The 23,335-nt window shown below is 43.4% G+C and overlaps 1 protein-coding gene across 1 annotated transcript in view; it reads left to right on the plus strand.

The window, feature by feature from the left end:
* The window catches only part of LOC147027508 (uncharacterized), a 410,973-nt gene that overhangs the window by 83,576 nt on the left and 304,062 nt on the right, over window positions 1-23,335 (plus strand). The window lies entirely within an intron of this gene.

Below are 23,335 nucleotides of genomic sequence, written 5' to 3' on the forward strand. Positions count from 1 at the left end.
AGGGTATATAATGTCTAAAGGATCGTAAAGGGTCTTCAAAGTTTCTAAGGGGTGTCAGCAGTATAAAGGATCTAAAGGTTTAGAAGGTACGTACCTTTGGTATGTAATTAATAGACATAGTCACGGTGCAGCTGATGGTCAAACAGTACGTTATTTAGAGCCATGGAAACGTGGGTTTAGTGGCTGGACATAAGCGAACTCACTCCATTATATATTGATTATCATGATCTGTTGCCCTCCTGCCCCACTGTCAGATTGCAGCCTTTTTACTCGGTCACCTCGCTCATCCATAAGCCTCAATCCTCTCTGCTAATTTTTTTTTTTAAAAACCCCAAAAACTGAATTTGTGAATGGATTGAAAATTTTCAAACTGTGTGCAAAATTAAACATGTTATTTGTACATTTAGCATGCGTACAACCTGTGTCGAATATCTAATATGGCATCATCTAGACATAGCACATCCCCTCCTTGTCGGATATCGCCACAATCATTGTCTTTCCAATTATGGTTCCATACCATCTGCAGATGTCAAATATAAAGATTATACTTTAATAACCTGAGCAATAAATGTGCCATTATTTTACTGGCTTGTTAGGATGAAAAAAGTCCATGAACCAAGGAATATGGGATCAGAGGAAATCTCAAGCTCAACACTGAACGACATAATTTCCTTTTCTGGAAACAGAATTATTCAACAAAGCACAGCTGTGGTTTCATAATGAAAGCATTAATAATTCATCAAAGCACAGAAAAAAAAATTCCACCCTGGGCAGAAGTTGGAGCATTCCACCAAGACATCCTGAGGTCAGGGATTCGGAAGTGCTCACCCTGAGTGCCAACGAGGAGCAAGGGCAGGTCCGTCGGGTTTCGGAAATTCACCAAACGCCCATAGTAATTGTATACTGTCTGGAAGCTGATTTCATCCTCTAGGCTGAATACGAAGATTATGGCATCGACCCACGAAGCAAACTGTGCAGGGGTGGAATTGGGAGAAATTGATTGTGGGTAATGGGAAGGGAGGTGGGGGGAGAGGAGGAGAGGAGAGGGGGGGAGAGAGAATGAGATGGAATAAAGTTAACTGCATGGGAAAAAGTACAGGAAGGAATTTCCCAAGGCCACAGATTCACTGATCTGGGAACACAGGAGGCCATTCAGGGGGGGGAAAAATGGCAGAATCCAGACAATGCTTTATTTCCATTTTGGAAGAGGCTATTTACAGCACTGACAGCATTCCAGAGAGCGTGCAAATCTGGAATCCATTCGTTTCATGGGCACTGACAACTACCCCCCACAACTCCCCCCGGGGCAAAGAATTCTTCCAAGGTTGCATCTACAAACAACTGTGCCTAAAGTTGCAATCTGGGACAGCACATGCAATGCTTTTGGCCAAACATCCACAACCATTCCTCGATGCAATGTTCAAATCGAAATACGGTTGACAATATTTGGATTCCACCTCTTTTCTGTTTTAACTCTCTCTTTTTATATTTGTCTATTAAACAATGGTTTACGTTCACCGTTGAGCAAAGTTACCAGCTTAAAATTTCAGGAAATTAATATACGAAGTAACAAGTCAACACATGTGCAACCAAATAACTCGAGATACTAACAACTTGATGCTGCTACACAAACCAAAGGTCAATGATGAGCCCCAGAAATTGAACTTACCCTGACCATTTCAACAATCTTGAGAGCGAGTGCAGTATACAAAGCAGGTCCAGCCCTTTGTCGCTTCTGTCATGTGTTTACTGGAGGATCTTTCAATTTCAGCAGCAATGGCCAGGATGTGATTAACAAAAATAAGTTTCAGAATGTTGCAATAAGAGTACAGAGATGCGAAATAAATAAATAAATAAACAAATGAACCAATGTCACCCCCAGGGTGACCAGTATCTTGCCAAAATGTGAACATGAGTGACATATTTAAGGTCACACTGAGGTGAACAGAACTGCGATCCACGACGATCAACTCCTTGTGGAATATCTGCCTATGAGAGATTCCGATGATAATCGTTTTACAGAGTGACCATGAACAATACGTGTTTGCCTCATAACGTTACCCAATGACGTCATAATGGCTAAAGCTTGACATATCTAGAAAACAGTCATCCAGGACTTCAATTTGAGGTACTACATGATATGGTTCCTAAAACTTGAAAATTTGACTTTGGGGTCAAATATGTTCGACCTCAGGCACTAACCCTGAAGGTCAAGGTCGATCACAAACAAACACTAATAAACTGAGCACTAAGCCATTTACTACATTCCCACAAAGTTTGGAGATGATTAGATGAAAATTACTCAGAAAGAAGGGTTTCATCGAACTCCATAATTGACTTCAAAGTGATCTTGACATTTGACCTTGACTTTGACCATTAAGTGCACTGAAAAGTATTCCAAAAAGACAACCATATATGAACCCACAAGAGTTTCCAATGAGAACTTTGCTATACAGAGTGACTGAAACAAGAGTTTCTGATGTGAATTAAATCAATTCAAAATACATGAAAAATGCAGTTTTTCGGCATAACATCGTCAAATGACGTCACATCGTCAAAATAGTTGTATGTTTAGAAAGCCCTCATTAAGGGCTTTAATTTGAGGTACTACTCGATATGGTAACTGAAACTTGAAAATTTGACCTTAGGGTTAAAAAAAAGAATGACCTTTCGGTTGACCTTGAAGGTCAAGGCCGATTAACATCAAAAATTAATCAGCTGAGCGCCATACCACACCCGATATATCCACCAAGGTTAGAGATCCTTCGATCAACGTTACTTAAAAATTAAGGGTTTCGTCGACCTTGATTATTGACCTTTTTGTGACCTTGACTTTTGACCTTGACCTTAACAATTTAGTATGGTTGATAGTATGTCTCCAGGACTCATATACATGAACTATCAAGAGATTTTGATGAGAAAGGAGAAAATAAAATTTTCATGAAAAATCCGTTTTTTCATCATGACGTCATCAAATGACGTCATAGCGTCAAACTTTTGACAGATCTGGAAAGCACTTATCAAGCGCTTTCATATGAGGTATTACTGGATATGGTATCTAAGATTTCAAAATTTGACCTTGGGGTCAAAAACTTTCGACCTCCAGCGCTAACCATGAAGGTCAAGGCCGATCGCCACCAAAAAATAATCAGCTGAGCGCCAGACCATGAATTATATTCCCATGAAGTTTGAAGACGATCCAATCAAAATTACTCAAAAAATAAGGGTTTCGTCGACTCCCCTGATTTGCGACAAAGTGACCTTGACCTTTGACCTTGACCTTCAAAATTTTATGCGCTGAAAGGGACCTCTATAGGAATCTGATATGCGAAGTTACAAAAATTTCCAATGATAACTGTGCTCTGCAGAGTGATCGAAAAAAAAAAAAAACATACAAGCTGACTAACATATCTTGCAAAAACTTCGTTTTGGCAAGATAACAAACAAACCCAGAACAGATAAGGTCAAAGTAAAGGTAAGAAGCCATCATTCAGTAATGTGATAAACTGGTTTATTTTGCACAGCAACGTCACTTCATACACCATATCAGCACATGAGTATTTAGCAATTAATTTGGTTACGTTCTCCTGTTGGTAGTATTGTCCATAAGAGAGTGTCAAAAGGACAAACAGGACCCTCGTTAACAGATCTTTTTATTTTTAGGTTTACGAGACGTGCTTACCTGTCATTTCGCTGATGGGTATAATCAAAATGCAGCTTGCTGTACTTCACAAGCATGTGGCATGACTAACTGTGAATCTCAATGAGGATTCAGAGTTTAGACGAGCTATTTGTTTGTAAAATGAAGTGAAACATGCCAAAAAAAAGAGGATATTTTATAACACGTTGTTGCTGTATAGCCACGGACAGTTCTCTCAACCAGGCTCATGGCACAGAGACAGCCATTCAATCTTCCCCACATCCAATGGGGTGTACCCCCGCATTTGTGAAAAGAGAGAGAGAGAGAGAGAGAGAGAGAGAGAGAGAGAGAGAGAGAGAGAGAGAGAGAGAGAGAGAGAGAGAGAGAGAGAGAGAGAGAGAGAGAGAGAGAGAGAGACACAGAGACAGACAGACAGACAGACAGACAGACACAGAGACAGAGAGAGTCCATGGAGATGGATCAGCACTCACCGTGGCTGCACTGCCCAAACAAATCTGGGCAGCAGGGAAGAGTGAGGATGATTTGGCCCCCCGACTTGTGTTGGGGGTACAACCACCGCTAAAAGGCATCCCCGATAATTTCCATAGTTGATGTTGTTGCTGCTGCTGTCGTGGTGGCTGTGGTCGTTGTTGTTTGTGTGCTTTTGTGTACTTTCATATATTTCCCTCCGCTACAGCCGCTGTCACACCTTGACGATTTAGCCAGCATATGCCGATTTATGAAAAGTTTGTCTAAAACGCTGGCACACATCGAATACGTTATGGGTACGTTTTGTATACGTTAAGACCACGCTGAAAAACACTGCCATAAGTCGTAGTACGCTGGATTTAAACGTTGTACTTTTGGGTTGTCCTCAAATTTTTGCATGCTTGAAATTTTACGACGTATGCCGGCGTATGACTCACATGTTCCGCTACGCTGGCCATAAGTTGTAGGCAAGTTATGCGATCATTCACACACGTCGACACACGTTACTTGTAAGTTACTCATAAGTCGAAACACGTCGAGGTAATGTTTAGCGTACCCGAAACTTATTCTAACCTATGAGTAACGTTTTGTAAGCACGCTACACAAACGTTCTTCACACTTCGCAACACGTTATTTGAAAAGGACGTTGATGTAATTGACGTCTTCAGGACGACAACAGAACTTACTGAACGCGTTTCTAACTTACAGATACCGTATAATGGCATATTGGCAGCGATTAGGGGAATTGGTATATAAAAAGGGGCTTCGCAGGAGGAACCCGTCTTTTTTTTTTAGACTTCGTGGTGAGTACATGTCGATGTCATTCCGAGAGATGGAGGATACGGCAAGGCTGAGACGACAATACCTACCTGCCCTCGAACATCAACATGACCTCATCGAGTTGACACTGCACCACTTGCGTGCCAATAGAGCCGGGGAAGAAGACGTGAATGAAGGAGAAGGAACTGGGTCAGACCATGGATCGGGAGGCGACGCCAATACGGCATATATGACCAGCTCATATACGCCAATACGGCATATATGACCACCATATATCCTTCATCAACTTCCTGCGAATGTCCCCAGCGATGTTCGACAAGCTGCTAGCCAGAGTGGGTCCAAGGATAACCAAGCATTATTATTAAATCATTTCAATTGGCCAGTGGAAGCGATTTAAGTCGTTCAATGGAAACGATTTCAATTGCCGAGCACCAGCGTCCTAAAACAATAGGTGAGTGACAGGCATTTATTAAAAGTGAAGTTGCAGCCTATGAATAGAAAACCTCACGTATTCGGCGACAATACGCTGCCACGTTTTGCATACGTTGGACTATCGTTGGGCAGAGGTTGTGGACGCCTAAAACACGCAAATCAATCGTTGGTATAACTTATCTATAAGTTATCGAAGCGTTCTGTGTTCATTACTAGTACATTATGCATTTGTCCAAGTGGTTTTGAATACTTTTAAAACTGAAACAAAAAAATAGTTCATCGTGGGAATGAGAAAAAAAATTAGCCGAAAAGAACATCGAACAATGGTGCAAAGTAGTCTCCTATTCGTGGACGCAACGAGGATCCATCATCACCGACACCCTCCCCATCACGCTCACCTACTACTACTGACATGGACATACGACTACTACCAATACTACTACTACTACTACTGACACGCTCACCTACTACTACTACAGACACGATCACCTACTACTACTACTACTACTACTACTACTACTACTACTACTACTACTACTACTACTACTGATACTACTGACATTGACATCTACTCAACATGGAGTCTGGAACACTGACAGGTTCCTCTTGTGAAGCCCATTTGTACATACCAATTCCCCTAAACGCTGCCAAATCGCCATTATACGGTAGATGTAAGTTAGAAACACGTTCAGTAAGTTCCGTGGTCGTCCGGAAGACGTCAATCAAATTCGTCTACATACGACAATGTGCGTTTGAGATACGTTACACATAGGTTCAAAGCACGCTACTCATAGGTTCAAAGCACGTTACTCATAGGTTAAAAATTAAGTTTCGGGGATGCTAAACATTACCTCGACGTGTTTCAACTTATGAGTAACTTACAAGTAACATGTGTCCGACGTGTGTCAACGATCACGGAGCGTGGCCGAGAACTTATGCCAGTGTATGCGGAACTTGTGAGCCATACGTCGAGTACGTCGTAAAATTTTCAGCATGCTTGAAATTTCACGACGTAAAAGACGTACCACGAAATGTGACAGCATACTTCCTCGTTTTTCAGCGTGCTCCTAACGAATACACAACTTACCCATACCGTATTCAACGTGTACCAGCGTTTTACACACATTTTTCATAGGTCGGCATACGCTGGCTAAATCGTCAAGGTGTAACTGCGATGTTGACACTTCCAATTTTCAGGCGGTTATGATTTAAATCGGCGTGCGGGAGCCTTTTAACAGGCTATGCCACGAGTTCGTCGGCGATACGTGCAGCGCGCTATGCCTAAGTTAAACTATCGTTGGGCATAGGTTGTGAACGCCGACAACAGGCTAAGCATTCGTTGGTATAAGTTATCTATAACAAAATGAAACATTCTGTGCCCGTTACTAATATGTTATGCATACGACCAACACGTTATGAATATGACCAAAACTTAAAAAAAAACTCAGAATTTCAGCGTACGCCAACGTTTTACATTCATTTTTATGCGTTGCCATTGCTGGTTAAAACGTCAAGGTGTGACAGCGCCTTACCGAAGGTGGATGAAGGTTAAGTTTTCATGCTGTCTCTCTGAACAGAATATCACAAAAAGTTGTGGATGGATTTGGACGAAATTTGGTGGCGAGGTTGGGTGCGTGATGAGGATGAAATTGTTAGCTTTTATTAAAGATCCAGATCCGGACACGAGAATTTTCTACGTGATTATTCACCATTGAGAGATACGGTAAAACGTGACATATAGCATGATATCTCAAAAAGTTATGGATGGATTTTGACGAAACTTGGTGAACAGGTTTGGGGTGTGACAAGGAAGCACCGATTCAATTTTGCTAAAGATCTGAATCCAGATAATTATCCGAGAATTTTTTAAAGCAATTCTTCACCAGTGAGAGATGCAGTCCAAAATTATACAGTCGGACCCTGACATTGGCGGGGGATACGTTCCTGAAAAATGTCGCGAATGTTGGGGCATTGTTTCAATGGGAAAAAGGGGGATGGGTTCCCAGCAGGTCATGATTCCAAAGGGAAAAATAAAAAATCCCGTGAAAAACAACGAATATGTGAAGCACAGGACCATGGATGTAGAAGCAGGTCAGAAAAACCGTGAATAACTGATTTTGTTTTTTGGGAGAGGAATGTTCTTCGGATTAGCCATACACAATTAATGTTGGTATTCTTTAACAATTGCCCTACTTGTCGATTTCTTTGTAGCAGATTTGGGGGCTCTTTTACGCCCTCACTATAAGTATGAAATTTAATTTTCAAACTCATGTGTTATTATCCTTGATTTGATTTTAATTTTTGTATTTTTTTGCTATGCCTGATGTCAATGTTCATGTCACACACCTGTCAAGTTGAAATTAGATTTCAATATCATCAGAGTACTGTTTTACCAGTTTTCATTATCATTATTTTACCAGTTTTCATTTTACCAGAAAGGTTTGAGCTATTCTGTGTGGCAGACACCAGACTTTGTGCTTCCTCTGCATTTTCTCTTTTTGGACATTACATTATATCCATGCTCTTGGTCACTGACTATTTCACTTGGACGTGGAAGGAATTCAAGCTCAGAACATTAGAGAAGAGAGACTGTCTCCTTGGACAATACCTCATTGTAATTTACCATCTGGGATTTTAATTTTTCCATCTCAGTGATGTAGTATGAAGGTTCTGCATCCTCCATGAAGTCAATTGTACTTTGGTTAATTTTGCACAGCCCCATGCATTGTACGATCCATGAACGCATGATTCCTTGAATGCCTTATTGTAGTCAATCTACTCGTACACCAATAACACTTTCCAGCATCTATTTTGAATGATGGTTGGCCAAGAGGTAATTCTTAGTTGCACATCAGTTTCTCTGACATTGCCTTTGTTCAGCTTCCAGTTATTGTTTTGTTAAATGGGTTTACATCTCCTCTGCAATTATTCACCTGTTTGGAGTTTGCATGTTGTTCATAGAAGGCATGTTGGAGGTCTGCCTGTATTTTGACTCGAGGAGCCCACAAAATACGACGTTCGTTTAGATTCATTGCAGTTTTCTTTAAATACAGAAAGTTCTTGGGTAATGAAGGAGCTAAACAACAAAGGCTAGAAGGTTTACAGACTACCAGATGGTAATGAGGAATGCACAGGATAGACATAAATAAATAGGAAAGGAGGAATAACACAAAAATGTGTAAATGCCCCAGACAGGTTCAAATCGGTGCAAGTTCAAGAGATCATGGATGAGTCGGCGTATGAGTTAATGATGGGCAGTGAATTTGAAAGACAATGTTTTCAAGGGTACCCTGTATATCCTTGGGATAATTTGAATGCCCATATAAGGGTAATGGATGGTAAATCCACTGGTGTTCTCATGAGTTGAGATGACAAAGGTACAGTACCTGTTCACGAGACTACCGAAGTACACAAAGCTGCACCCTTCACTGCTGAGACAACCATCCAAGTTGGTAATTGGTACGTGGTGGAATACAGAGGAATTTTTATTTTCCTGGGGAAGTGGTACATCTTGAAGAATAGGATTACCAGGTTTCTAATGGTACGGGTTGATCGTAACTGGAAATGGCCAGCTGAATGCGACATGATATATTATTGCAGAGAGAAGATGGTAAAGAATACTGGACAAACCTGAAGCTGCCAATAATCATTGACACTTCAGATTGTGTCATTTTAAGATAAATTCTGATGGCATGAAGTCTCCGATTTGAAAAATTGGTTCATTACCAAATGTTTTTGAATTACTTTCGATGCCGTGGCATGTTTTCGTGTTTTTGTTGCCTGGATGTGAATTAAAATTCCATTATGTGCTCTGCACAAACATGTGGACAAAGTGTACCAGGAGTTATTGTAACACGAGTTCCCCACGTTTCATTGTGCTTATAAATCTAATTGCTTCTCAGGTGTGAAATTATATATCTGGTATTCAACAAAGTTTGCTCTTGATGTTACTGTCTGACGAGACTTGCATGATAAAGAGAACTATTTCTTTCACACGTCTTTTTCTTTTGTAATGCGAGTTACCATTACGAAAATGTCCATTTAGCTCACTCCTTTCAATACTCACATCTTATTACTACGTGGTGAAATGGACTAACAGAGAGGCTAGTTCGAGAGAAAGTTTGGATCATTACAGTCATTACATTGTGAGGAGAGGACTGCACAAAAATTTTGGATTGACCTCAAATATCAAATAGTGACCATCGGGGAAATATTTTTGAAATATCTAATCTTTTTGTGGTCTTTTTGATCACTTTCATCAGAGGAATTCCCCAGTTTACAGCACTGCCAACATACAGTGCCCATAGAAAGTCTACACCCCCTTTCAAAATTTTCACCTTTTGTTGCCTTGTAGCCTGGAAATAAATTGCATTAAATCAGACATTTTCCACCTTTATTTACACATTGTAACTGACAACTTCCAAATGAAAAACATACTCGAAAAATTTCAGAATATTAATTAAAAATTCAAAACTAGAATATCTTGGTTGGAAAAGTGCCCACCCCCCTTAGAGTGGCAACTGTAAATTAGCTCAGGTGTAACCAATCACCAACAAAATCACACACCAAGTTAATTGGCCTCCACCTGTGTTAAACTGCAGTGATTCTGATTATTTCAGAATAAAATGAGTTGTTCCTGAAAGTTTCCTCTGTTGGGTAGTACATTTCACCACAAAGACTCAAGCATGAGTCCCAAAGAGCTTTCAAAAGCCCTCCAGGACAAAGTTGTGGAAAGGCACAGATCAGGAGATGGGTATAAAAGTATTTCGAATATCACTTGGAGCACAGTCAACACAATCATTAAGAAGTGGAAGGCGTATGATGCCACCAAGACCCTGCTTAGATCAGGTCATCCCTCCAAACTGGATGACTAAGCAAGAAAGACCATCATCAGAGAGGCCACTGGCAACTGTTTAAGAGCTACATGCCTTCATGGCAAAGACGGGTCACTGTGTGCATGTGACAACAATATCCCAAGCACTCCACAAGTCTGGCCTGAATGGTAGGATGGCAAGAAGGAAGCCATTACTCAGAAAAGCCTACCTTGAGTCCCGTTTGAGGTATGCATAAAAACACTCCAGAGATTCTGAAGCCATGTGTCAAAACGTTTTGTGGTCTGACAAAACCAAGATAGAACTTTTTGGCCGAAATGCAAAACGTTATGTTTGGCGCAAATCCAACACCGCACATCACCCAAAGAACACCATCCCTATTGTGAATCATGGTGGTGGCAGCATCATGTTATGGGGATGCTTCTCATCAGCAGGGACTGGGGCACTTATCAGGATAGAAGGGAAAATGGACAGAGCAAAATACAGAAAAATCCGAGAGGAAAACCTGCTGTCCTCTGCAAGAAAGCTGAAATTGGGACGGAAGTTCAACTTTCAGCATTGCAACAACCTGAAGCACACAGCCAAAACTACACTATAATGGCTAAGGAACAAAAAGATGAATGCCCTTGAGTGGCCCAATCAGAGCCCAGACCTAAATCCAATCGAAAATCTGTGACATGACTTGAAGATTGCTGTCCATCAACGCTCCCCACGCAACTTCAATGAGCTTGAACAGTTTTGTGCAGAAGAATGGGAAAATATTGCCCAATCAAGGTGTGCAAAGTTGGGAAAGATCTATCCCAACAGACTCACAGCTGTAACTGTTGTCAAAGGTGCTTCCATCAAGTATTAGCTCGGGGGGAGGGGGGGGGGTGGACACTTATCCAACCAAGATATTCTAGTTTTGTATTATTAATTTTCTGAAATTTGTAGAATTTGTTTTTCACTTGGAAGTTGGGGATTACAATGTATAAATAAAGGGGGAAAAAGTCAATTGAATGCAATTTAATTCCAGGCTATAAAGCAACAAAAGGTGAAAATTTAAAAAGGGGTGTGTAGACTTTCTATCGGCACGGTGTATAAATGAATCAAACCCCCTGACTTGATGAGGCAGCAGGGCACAAATCGAGTCCCATCACAGCACTTGCTGTGTCGCCTGCCAAGCGAGCAAATTGTCGCCTGCCAAGCGAGCAAATTGTCGCTTCCCTGGTGATCACCAGTCAAGAGGTTTGCAGCCAGGAACATTAAATTCAACTAATGAAGCTTACTGACTCGATGACACAATGCTGAAGTCATGCACGTAAATTATACCGACACATCACCTCCAAACGTGGAGGCATCCGTATGGCACTCAAGCTTTTACAGACAGAGATTAAAGCCAATGGTCATGAATAGATGAACGCAGAGATGTCGATTGAGATTTCACCCTTGTTGTGGCTCATTGGTATAATTTGTGTTGATGTATCAGCATCACGTCATGGAGTTAGTGTGCTTCTTTGGTTGAATACATATATATATATATATATATATAGGTACGGTTCTAGGAACCGTATGCATTCAAACATAAAGGTTCCCCGAAGTTAGTTATGCCATTAAGTAAATGTGTAGACAGAACCCCTCCTCGTGTTTAGTGGGAAATCGAAGGAGTGCGTTGCGATGTTTTTTTAGTTAGGTTAATAAATCATTTTATTTCCCCTCTAATGGAACCACGGTACCTTCCTAGCGCTTGTAGCCTCGGTTCGCTGGCCACAGTTTACCACTGCCCACCCACTGTCCACAGAGACTCGTTTTTCCGAGGAAAAATCTCCACGTTCGCCGTTGCAGTTCCTTCTCGGCTTCCCCAAACGTACTCAGTGTGGCTGCACCATCATTCACTTTCCCCAAACACACGTGGAGTAGGCGGGCCTCGCCGGTGCCTGGCAGAGGGCCCCGCCCAGAAAGGGTGGACCCATGGGAGCCCCGTCAAATTGGGGCGGACAGTGATGTCAGTTTTGACCAAGGCCCCGCCCCGCTGAGATAGGTTGATGGACTACGAAGGGACCCTCATGACACGCATTCATGGGAGTTCACTCAAAAGGCTCAGTTCAGTTCTGCATTCACTGGGGCGTTCGTTGGAGTTTTTCTGGAGTCTTGAGTTCGGTGTACGAGGAGGATTGACAGACTGAGAGCTTTTTCGCGAGTCTGTGGGTGGTGGTGCATGGCCGTTCTTCGTTGGTGGAGCGATCCGTCTGGTCGATTCCGATAACGACCGAGGACACCCGACCTCGACCGGGTCTCCAGCTTGGACTTGTCCGCGACCCTGATCCACTCTGCTCCACTCGGGTTCCTCCGCAGACACGAGCCCCACACGTGTGACTGCGGGCCAAGCTGCACGACCATTGGCAGGTGCCACACCACAGAGCACCCCCTCCCTCCAACGTGCAGGTACCCAGCCGAGCCACGACCCCAGCTTGTCTCTCTCCCTGGCTGCGAGGTTCCTTGGAATTCACCTGGGTTTTATTTTCGTCTGTGTGTGTGGTGCCGTCTGTTAAGTAGAACTGCATCAGTGTTTTCGATCATTGTAAATCTCCTGTATATCCGCAATAAGCTTGCTCTGTGTCCTTCTTGCTGTCAATCAAACAATTGTAGAAATGTTTCCAGTTCATTTCCATCCTTTCTTTCATTGGTCCAGCATGATTCGGATCTGAGTTTTAGCCGGGTCTTTGTTCCTGTTAATCTGCTCATCCTAGCCAGCACGGCTTTGGCAGTTCCGCTCAACTGCACCCAAACCGGAGTTGGTAGTCGGTATTCAGTAGTCGGAACTCTATCGCAGTCGGTAAAGTAACCCAGTTCGAGCAAGATGTGCCGAGGGCATGGTTCCCTGGTAGACAACACTGCGTAGTTAATTAGGTAAATTGGCTCTAGACAAAAAGACCCTACGCTATGCAGTGGAGGTATTGGCATCCACGGTCGGTTCAGCGACCCGCCGCCTCACGGAGTTATCCAGTGCGACGGCCTACAATTCCTGGGAGTCTGGTGGGAGACGACACAACCTCCCCCACCTCGTGGTTGTTCTCGCCACCGGGTTCCCGGCCCGCAAATATATATACTAGCGATACCCGAACACATGCACGGGATAGCAGTACAACATAGCTGGTAGCAGACGACAGACTGTACACGGGGAATGACAAAAATACGTATTGTGCAAAATGCAAGTGGTACTATGGAACGCCAAGACTTGCCAAACATTGTCGGCATGTCCGCTAAGTGACACAGCAATTTTATAGGGATCGTGTGACGGCGAGCCGAGTTTTTAGTGTGTAAGCTTGGTATTATAATTAATATATATATATATATATATATATATATATATATTACTAAAACTCTCATCTTGTGTATATGTATGTACAGTATGTATGTATGTTCCTGAAATACAGCCAAATCGGTACATGATAGTGCAAACATTTTAGGGTCACCTTAACCCACCATTCTCCTGCGTTGTGCAGTATCAAGTTTCGTAAAAATTGGGCGAAGAAAAAAACTTATTAAAAATCAATTCCCGATTCAGCCAAGTACTCTTCGGGAGAATTTGATCAATGCAAACAACCTCAGTGGTATAGTTTGTTGGAGCTATCTTTATTTTTTCTTGAAATGATTTTTTTTTTCATCAACCGCTGTCACAACAGGAACCCGACGGGTTCACGAGTCGTCTAATATATATACATATATATATATATATATATATATATATATATATATATATATATATATATATATATATATATATATATGTATACATATATATATATATATATATATATACATATACATATACATATATATACATATACATATACATATATATATATATATATGTATACATATATATATATATATACATATACATATACATATACATATATATATATATATATACATGCATACATACATATATATACATATACATACACAAAGTTTGACCAGTTTTGTTCTTCTTTTGTTCAATTATTCGTTTTAGGTAAATTCTCTCTGGTCTCTGGCTGCTTGGTTTTATTTCCAGTGATTTAAATTTTGATAGATATTTGTGGATTTGAGATGCAACTGAGGTAATCTTCTTGAGTGATCGTGTCTCCAAATTATTGGATTGTTTTGATAAATGTTTTTTTTTTCAGTTGGTGTTCAAAAGATTTTCTTTTTCCATGTTTAGACAGCTCTTTTGTTTAAATACAAAGTGTGGCGTGTGGTGTTATTAAGGAACAATAATTATGCAATCGTTACTTTTGCTTAATTGTCGAGCTCCGTCTCATCGTGAGGTGAAGATCTTCTCCATGACTCAAGAGGTACAGGCATTGTTGTTGGTTGCTGCTCATTATTGCTGCACAGACTCGGGTTATAATATATGAGGGGGTTTTCTGCCCTTTTATTTCCTTTTTAGAAGTTCTAGTTCATTGATTTACCCTCCATCAAGGTAGGTTCACCAATGTTGTTGGGCAATTTTTATTTGCAGCCATTCATTTAGTTTACACAGCCCTGAGGACTTGTTGTTTGATGGGGGTCACTGATGGCACTCAGGGGAGTCTTGCCAAGAAGATAAATTAATGCAGGGGTACGCGCTCATTCGTTGGCTTTCTTTGCTGGCTTGCTGAACAGATCGAAGTTTGTTTGGGATTGCATGCAGGAAACAATCAGATGTAAAATGTTTAATGATCCAAAACCTATCAAAGACCATAACCAGTGTGACCACTCCTCATTTTCATAAATTCCAAGGTGAGCCAATGAAAAAAAACAAGAATTCACAAGGTTTCGGAAAAGCGATGATAATAGAAAACCTACAGAAAACCAAGACGCCAAGGTGAACAACGAATAGCCAAGATCTTGTGAAAAAAGCCTAGGAGTGGTCACACTGACCATAACCTAATGATTTAGTGAAAGGCAACAGGCAACATTGTGGATCTTAAAAAGGCAACATCGTGACAGTGGGCCATAGTTGGTGATGACATGCAAGGGAATGAGATAACAAAGGAGGGGGGAGGAAATGCATTAACCTGCAAGTAAGAGGGTGAGTTTGGTATGGTTAATGGGGGTATGAAAGATTGTGAGTAGAGATGGGGGATGACATGAGATGATAGTACACCACTTCTTTGAAGCCCTGGAGGGAGGAGTGCAATTGATCTGTGTTCAGAAAGCAATTCCACAAACAGGAGAAAAGAGGAACAAAAGAGTAGAGGTGGGAAAAAGGTGGACGTTGATATTTTCACAACACCAGGGAAGGTTTATAAAAAAACATTGAAAAAAACATTTAAAAAAACTCATTTTCTAATTATTGATCAATGACATCAAATAAGGCAGAAAATAAAAAAGTAGCGGAAATGCGTATCAAAACGCTTCAAAGGAAATAAGGTACAGTACATGATATTCCAAATAAATTGCTATTCGTTTTTTTGAGATACAGCTAAAGAAATTGACACTCATCGAAAGCTGCATAATAGAGGTGGAAGACAAATAAAAATAAAATGGAGCAGAGAGGAAAAGGCAAGCAGGGCCAAGAAACCACATTAACCTCAGTAAAGGATGCAGAGAGACAAAGATGCATGGTTAACGATAACGGCACTTGCAGAGCGCATAGTCTCGCCTCCACGTTCATTCTGAACAAAAATACCATTGTTATCTGAACACGCTACTATTATGTATGGCCCACATACCCATATTATCCATACACCCTATTATGTCACAGTTTCTTGGCATGGGTTAGGAACGTCATAAATTTAATTATCTACTCACATCCGGTCATGGATAAGATATGTGAAGTTTCAGATTCTTTGGATAACGATTTCAAGTCAAGCAATTATGGCTGGAATACCACTTCACTGACGTCATCATCGTTATCACCATAAATGCAATATGGGGAGTTGATGACATATGCCAAGTTTTAATGATTTTCGTTGAGAGGTTTTGGAGAAAATGATGTCCAATTTTTTTCTTTAATCCAATATGGCTGCCATATCATGTGACCTTTGGCATCAGAGTTAGCAGTAAAATATTCTCCATGGGGAGTCCCTCCAAGGTTTGAAGTTTTGCATTGACCGGAGAAGCGGTTGCAAACAAAATCATTTTTAAAGTGAAAATATATGGAGGCGGACACGCACGCATGCACACACCACCACCTGGGAGAACAATAAAAGAGCAGGAAGACAGAAAATAGTTGGACAGTTTGGGCATCGACAAAGAAGGCTCAATGGAATGGCTAAGAAGAGGTCAGTTCAACTGGGATGGAGAACTAATCAAATCATTATAAATGCCCAAGACCAGGGACACCACACCAATAGCTTGAAGAAGATGGCAGGACTGAGTTAATCGGACAAGTGTAAGTTCTGCAAGGCAGAAACAGAAAGTACGAGACACCTCTTATCAGGATGTGAAAAACTCATGTCAGAACAGCTGTACATACAGAGGCAAAACAGGGTTGTAGAGTAATCCACTGGCACATCTGCAGAAATTTCAATGTCTCAGTTCCACAAAACTCATAGAAACATGAACCAAAGGCGATAATCGAGACCAAGTAAATAATGCTCACATACGACCTGATGATCCCATCGTGGGTGATCATCGAAAACAAAGCATTGTGACTGGACGTAGGACATAGGTTAAAAAAAACAACAGAAGAGGAGGCATTGCTAGGTGAATTGTTAGTACACAAAAATTTTGGCCGAAAAAACAGATCAATTAAATGCCCAAATTCCAGGATCTCAAAAATAAAATGAAAAGATCAAAGCAGCCGAAGAGCACCAAAATTGTACCAGTGAATATGGGAGCGAAGAAAATGATGAAGAAGAACCTGGTGGAGATCTTAACCATTTGAACCCTGAGCTCCTTGGACTTTTGGCTCCCCTATCCGGGGCTCCCTGGAGAAAAATCAGGCCACTTGGGTAAATAGAGGTTTGAATAGCGGCTGGTAAACCGGACGCTCGGGTATATGGAGGTTTGAATAGCGGCTGATAAACCGGTCACTCAGGTATATAGAGGTTTGAATAGAGGCTGGTAAACTGGACGCTCGGGTATATAGAGGTTTGAATAGAGGCTGGTAAACCGGACGCTCGGGTATATAGAGGTTTGAATAGAGGCTGGTAAACTGGACGCTCGGGTATATAGAGGTTTGAATAGAGGCTGTTAAACCGGCCACTCGGGTATATAGAGGTTTGAATAGGGGCTGGTAAATCAGACGCTCGGGTATATAGAGGTTTGAATAGAGGCTGTTAAACCGGCCACTCGGGTATATGGAGGTTTGAATAGGGGCTGGTAAATCAGACGCTCGGGTATATGGAGGTTTGAATAGCGGCTGGTAAACCGGACGCTCGGGTATATAGAGGTTTGAATAGGGGCTGGTAAATCAGACGCTCGAGTATATGGAGGTTTGAATAGCGGTTGGTGAACCGGCCGCTCGGGTGTATGGAGGTTTGAATAGCAGCTGGTAAACCGGCCGCTCGGGTGTATGGAGGTTTGAATAGCGGCTGGTGAACCGGCCGCTCGGGTGTATGGAGGTTTGAATAGCAGCTGGTAAACCGGCCGCCCGGGTGTATGGAGGTTTGAATAGCGGCTGGTGAACCGGCCGCTCGGGTGTATGGAGGTTTGAATAGCGGCTGGTGAACCGGCCGCTCGGGTGTATGGAGGTTTGAATAGTAGCTGGTAAACCGGCCGCTCGGGTGTATGGAGGTTTGAATAGCGGCTGGTAAACCGGCCGTCCGGGTGTATGGAGGTTTGAATAGCGGCTGGTAAGGCCTCAGTCACATTTGCTCTACGGCTGGGATACGGCAGCCGTACGTCCTCTGAATTGACAGAAACGTGCGGCGGCCACAGAGAAACTGAGGTGGCCTCAGGGAGGCCCTACGCTGTTTAGCTATATTTTACAGGCCGTAGGGGCGCTGTGGAATTATAGCGCGGAGTTATAACTTTTTTTCATTTCTACGCTCGCCGTAGCAATTCGACAAGCCAAGCTATGATGTAGATGTGTTCCACGTCGACCGTACATAGGGAGTATGGTGGGTTGCGTTATTCGTGCGGCTGCCGCAAGCTCTTCTCAATGAAAAGTGAATTTTCGCAACCCCCAAAAAATTACGGCGGCTGCACTATTTCCACGGTCGTTGTACGATGGCCTTGCAGTCTGTGTGACTACCTGCGGGCAACGCAGGGTCGACGCACGGGTCCCCTACGCTCGCCGTGCACCTACGTACCAGCCTCCGTGGCAGTCTGCGTCGACCGTGCGTCCACTGTGCACTACCGCTAGAGATCGGAGTATAGGTGTTTGCCTATACCAGTGTTTCTCAACCGGGGTTCCCCGGAACCCTAGGGTTCCGCAAGAGGTCGCGAAGGGTTCCGCAAGAAACAGTAATAAATAGGCTAATGTATTTTTGAGTAGTTTTTGTTTGATTTAATATTCGTAATTTTACTATACATGTACGGCACATTGTTGGAAACTCCTTGGTTATTATAATAGAGGCTTCAACCTCTTATATTATTCACAATTATAACAAACATAGGGAATGTTATATTATTATAACAACCATAACAACCACGAAGCGCGATGGACGCCCGGAATAACGACTCGTCATTGAACACGGCACACGGCCTGTACGTGATGACGTCACCCACTCGAAGCACGATGCGCAATGGACGCCCGGAATAACGACTCATCATTGAACACGGCACACGGCCTGTACGTGATGACGTCACCACTGATGACGTGGTCTGTCTGTGTCATTGCTAATAAATTTGACAAAAAGGGGGTCATTTTTTTCCTTAAACCAGGTATCCGAAAAAAATATATTGTATTTACCACGTGAACTACGATAAAAAATATAAAAGAGCTAGATATTAATAATGGTATATAATAATTTTTTATGCAGGGGTTCCCTGAGACATGAAAACTATTTCAAGGGTTCCACAAGGGTAAAAAGGTTGAGAAACGCTGGCCTATACAGTGGTGCCCCCCAGAATCCCTATTTAATTCGTTCCAGGAGGCTGTTCGGATTGCAAAAAGTTTGGATTCCAAAAATATTTTCCCAATAAGAAATAATGGAAAGTGAATTAATCCGTTCATGGACCCAAAGAAAACCCACTTTCAAGACACTTGAAACTGTAATTCCCCATGTTTAAGGTAAAATAAGATGAGTAAATGACCTTCGGTGGCGGTGTATTGTATGTAAACTGGTACAATCACCACATCCAAAGGTCCACACAGGCTCGAGCTCCGTCCTGGGTTCCGATCGCTCGCGCACTCTGCGAGAGCGCTGCCCCCAGGGCAGCTCATCAAACATGATGCCCACAGAACCACAATCACTTTCATCAAACGCATTGGGCTGACGTAATCATGGATATTCCAAATTACAAACGGTTTTGCTGTGAAATTCAATCCTTGCCTGACAGTCCGTCACACCAGGTGATCGGATTGCTTTTTTGTTATTAATTAAAACACAAGGTGATTAAAAAAACAAACATCACAAATGAAGGTGAAAACACGAGGTAAGGCCTAAGTCACATTTGGCTCGGCGGCCGGAGGGTCTACAAAATGTAGGGGCACTAGCAGTTATAAAGCGGCCGCAGTATTTCCACGGTCACACAATGTAGCAGTCACATATGTTTTTTTTTTCGGGTAGACGCACGGGGTATTTATAAATTGTGGAGACCGAAAACATGGGGGTGCCGTACGGTCTTTGATTTGATGTCGCACGGTGACCTTACGGCATCCCTGCGGCGGCCAGAGAATTATCAAGGCAGACGCAAGTTCGCCTCAAGGTGCCCGCAAGGCGACCGCAAGGGGGCCCAAAGGCCACCGTACGGCGACCGTGGAAATAGTGCGGCCATCGTAATTTTTTGGTGGTTGGGAAAATTCACTTTTCATTGAGAAGAGCTTATGGCAGCCGCACGAATAACGCAAGCCCACCGTACGCCCTATGTACGGTCGACGTGGAACACATCTACGTCATAGCTTGGCGTTGTCGAATTGCTACGGCGAACGTAGAAATTACAAAAGTTATAACTCCACGCTATAATTCCACGGCGCCCCCTACGGCCTGTAAAATATAGCCAAAACAGGGTTGCCGTAGCTGGTAGGGCCTCCCTGAGGCCACCTCAGTTTCTCTGCGGCCGCTGCACATTTCTGTCAATTCAGAGGGCGTACGGCCGCCGTATCCTCGCCGTAGAGCAAATGTGACTGAGGCCTACAGTATCGATTGACACACGAGAGATGCTTTCACGAGTACTTCCACCGACGAACTGAATGAACAAAGCGCGAAGATGCAGGTCGAATAGGTGGGGGAGACACGTGAACAAACATGAACGCTACGTTGTGTTCGGTTTTTTTCAAATGTATTAGGTTTTTCGGGCAAAATATTTTCGACAAAATTGTTCGGATTCTAATTTGTTCAAACAATGGGGCGTTCCGATTCTGGGGGCACCACGGTATATTATAGTTATAGTATATTCAGTTATATGTACTGGTATATTTTTATTTCAGTAAAAAAAAGAACTGGTATATATACCCACTCGTTACCGTCCGTCTGGCCGTACGTTCGCCTTAGGGCCCCCCGTGCCGTCGCCTTGCATCTGCCTTGAAAATTCTATGGCCGCCACAGCGACGCCCTAAGGTCACCGTACGACATCAAATCAAAAACCGTACGGCACCCCCACGTTTTCGGTCTCCACAATTTAAAAATACGCCATGCGGCTACCCGAAAAATAAAAACATATGTGACTGCTACATTGTGTGACTGTGGAAATACTGCGGCCGCCGTATAATTGCTAGTGGCCATAGATTTTGGAGACCCCACGGCCGCCGTGGCAAATGTGACCTAGGCCTAAACCGGCCGCTCGGGTATATGAAGGTTTGAATAGCGGCTGGTAAACCGGTCACTCGGATATCTGGAGGTTTGAATAGCGGCTGGTAAACCGGACACTCGGGTATATGGATGCTTGAATAGTGGCTGGTTTACAAGCCACTCAGGTATATGGAGGTTTGAGTAGCAGCTGGTAAACCGGCTGCTCGGGTATATGGAGGTTTGAATAGCAGCTGGTAAACCGGACGCTCGGGTATATGGATGCTTGAATAGTGGCTGGTAAGCCGAACGCTCGGATATATTGAGGTTTGAATCGTGGTTGGTAAACTGGACACTCGGGTATAAGGAGGTTTGAATAGCGGCTGGTAAACCGGTCACTCGGATATATGGAGGTTTGAATAGCAGCTGGTAAACCGGACGCTTGGGTATAAGGAGGTTTGAATAGCGGCTGGTAAACCGGTCACTCGGATATATGGAGGTTTGAATAGCAGCTGGTAAACCGGACGCTCGGGTATAAGGAGGTTTGAATAGCGGCTGGTAAACCGGTCACTCGGATATATGGAGGTTTGAATAGCAGCTGGTAAACTGGACGCTCGGGTATATGGAGGTTTGAATAGCAGCTGGTAAACCGGACGCTCGGGTATAAGGAGGTTTGAATAGCGGCTGGTAAACCGGACGCTCGGGTATAAGGAGGTTTGAATAGCGGCTGGTAAACCCGCCGCTCGGGTATATGGAGGTTTGAATAGCAGCTGGTAAACCGGACGCTCGGGTATAAGGAGGTTTGAATAGCGGCTGGTAAACTGGACGCTCGGGTATATGGAGGTTTGAATAGCGGCTGGTAAACCGGACGCTCGGGTATAAGGAGGTTTGAATAGCGGCTGGTAAACCTGCCGCTCGGGTATATGGAGGTTTGAATAGCAGCTGGTAAACCGGACGCTCGGGTATAAGGAGGTTTGAATAGCAGCTGGTAAACCGGACGCTCGGGTATAAGGAGGTTTGAATAGCGGCTGGTAAACTGGACGCTCGGGTATAAGGAGGTTTGAATAGCGGCTGGTAAACTGGACGCTCGGGTATAAGGAGGTTTGAATAGCAGCTGGTAAACCGGACGCTTGGGTATATGGAGGTTTGAATAGCAGCTGGTAAACCGGACGCTCGGGTATATGGAGGTTTGAATAGCAGCTGGTAAACCGGACGCTCGGGTATATGGAGGTTTGAATAGCAGCTGGTAAGCCGAACGCTCGGATATATTGAGGTTTGAATAGCGGCTGGTAAACCGGACGCTCGGGTATATGGAGGTTTGAATAGCAGCTGGTAAACTGGACGCTCGGGTATATGGAGGTTTGAATAGCAGCTGGTAAACCGGACGCTCGGGTATAAGGAGGTTTGAATAGCGGCTGGTAAACCGGACGCTCGGGTATAAGGAGGTTTGAATAGCAGCTGGTAAACCGGACGCTCGGGTATAAGGAGGTTTGAATAGCGGTTGGTAAACTGGACGCTCGGGTATATGGATGCTTGAATAGTGGCTGGTTTACCAGCCACTCGGGTATATGGAGGTTTGAATAGCAGCTGGTAAACCCGCCGCTCGGGTATATGGAGGTTTGAATAGCAGCTGGTAAACCCGCCGCTCGGGTATATGGAGGTTTGAATAGTGGCAGGTAAACCGGCCACTTGGGTGTATGGAGGTTTCAATAGTGGCTGGTAAACCGGATGCTTGGGTGTATGGAGGTTTTAATAGTGGCTGGTAAACCGGATGCTTGGGTGCATGGAGGTTTTAATAGTGGCTGGTAAACCGGACACTCGGGTATATGGATGCTTGAATAGTGGCTGGTTTACAAGCCACTCAGGTATATGGAGGTTTGAGTAGCAGCTGGTAAACCGGCTGCTCGGGTATATGGAGGTTTGAATAGCGGCTGGTAAGCCGAACGCTCGGGTGTATGGAGGTTTGAATAGCAGCTGGTAAACCGGACGCTCAGGTATATGGATGCTTGAATAGTGGCTGGTAAGCCGAACGCTCGGATATATTGAGGTTTGAATAGTGGTTGGTAAACTGGACACTCGGGTATAAGGAGGTTTGAATAGCGGCTGGTAAACCCGCCGCTCGGGTATATGGAGGTTTGAATAGCAGCTGGTAAACCGGACGCTCGGGTATAAGGAGGTTTGAATAGCGGCTGGTAAACTGGACGCTCGGGTATATGGAGGTTTGAATAGCGGCTGGTAAACTGGACGCTCGGGTATAAGGAGGTTTGAATAGCAGCTGGTAAACCGGACGCTCGGGTATAAGGAGGTTTGAATAGCGGCTGGTAAACTGGACGCTCGGGTATATGGAGGTTTGAATAGCGGCTGGTAAACTGGAC

This window comes from Eptatretus burgeri, chromosome 4 (assembly GCF_056783735.1).
Source record: "Eptatretus burgeri isolate ZD-2024b chromosome 4, Ebu_testis_v1, whole genome shotgun sequence".
NCBI classification, from domain to species: domain Eukaryota; kingdom Metazoa; phylum Chordata; class Myxini; order Myxiniformes; family Myxinidae; genus Eptatretus; species Eptatretus burgeri.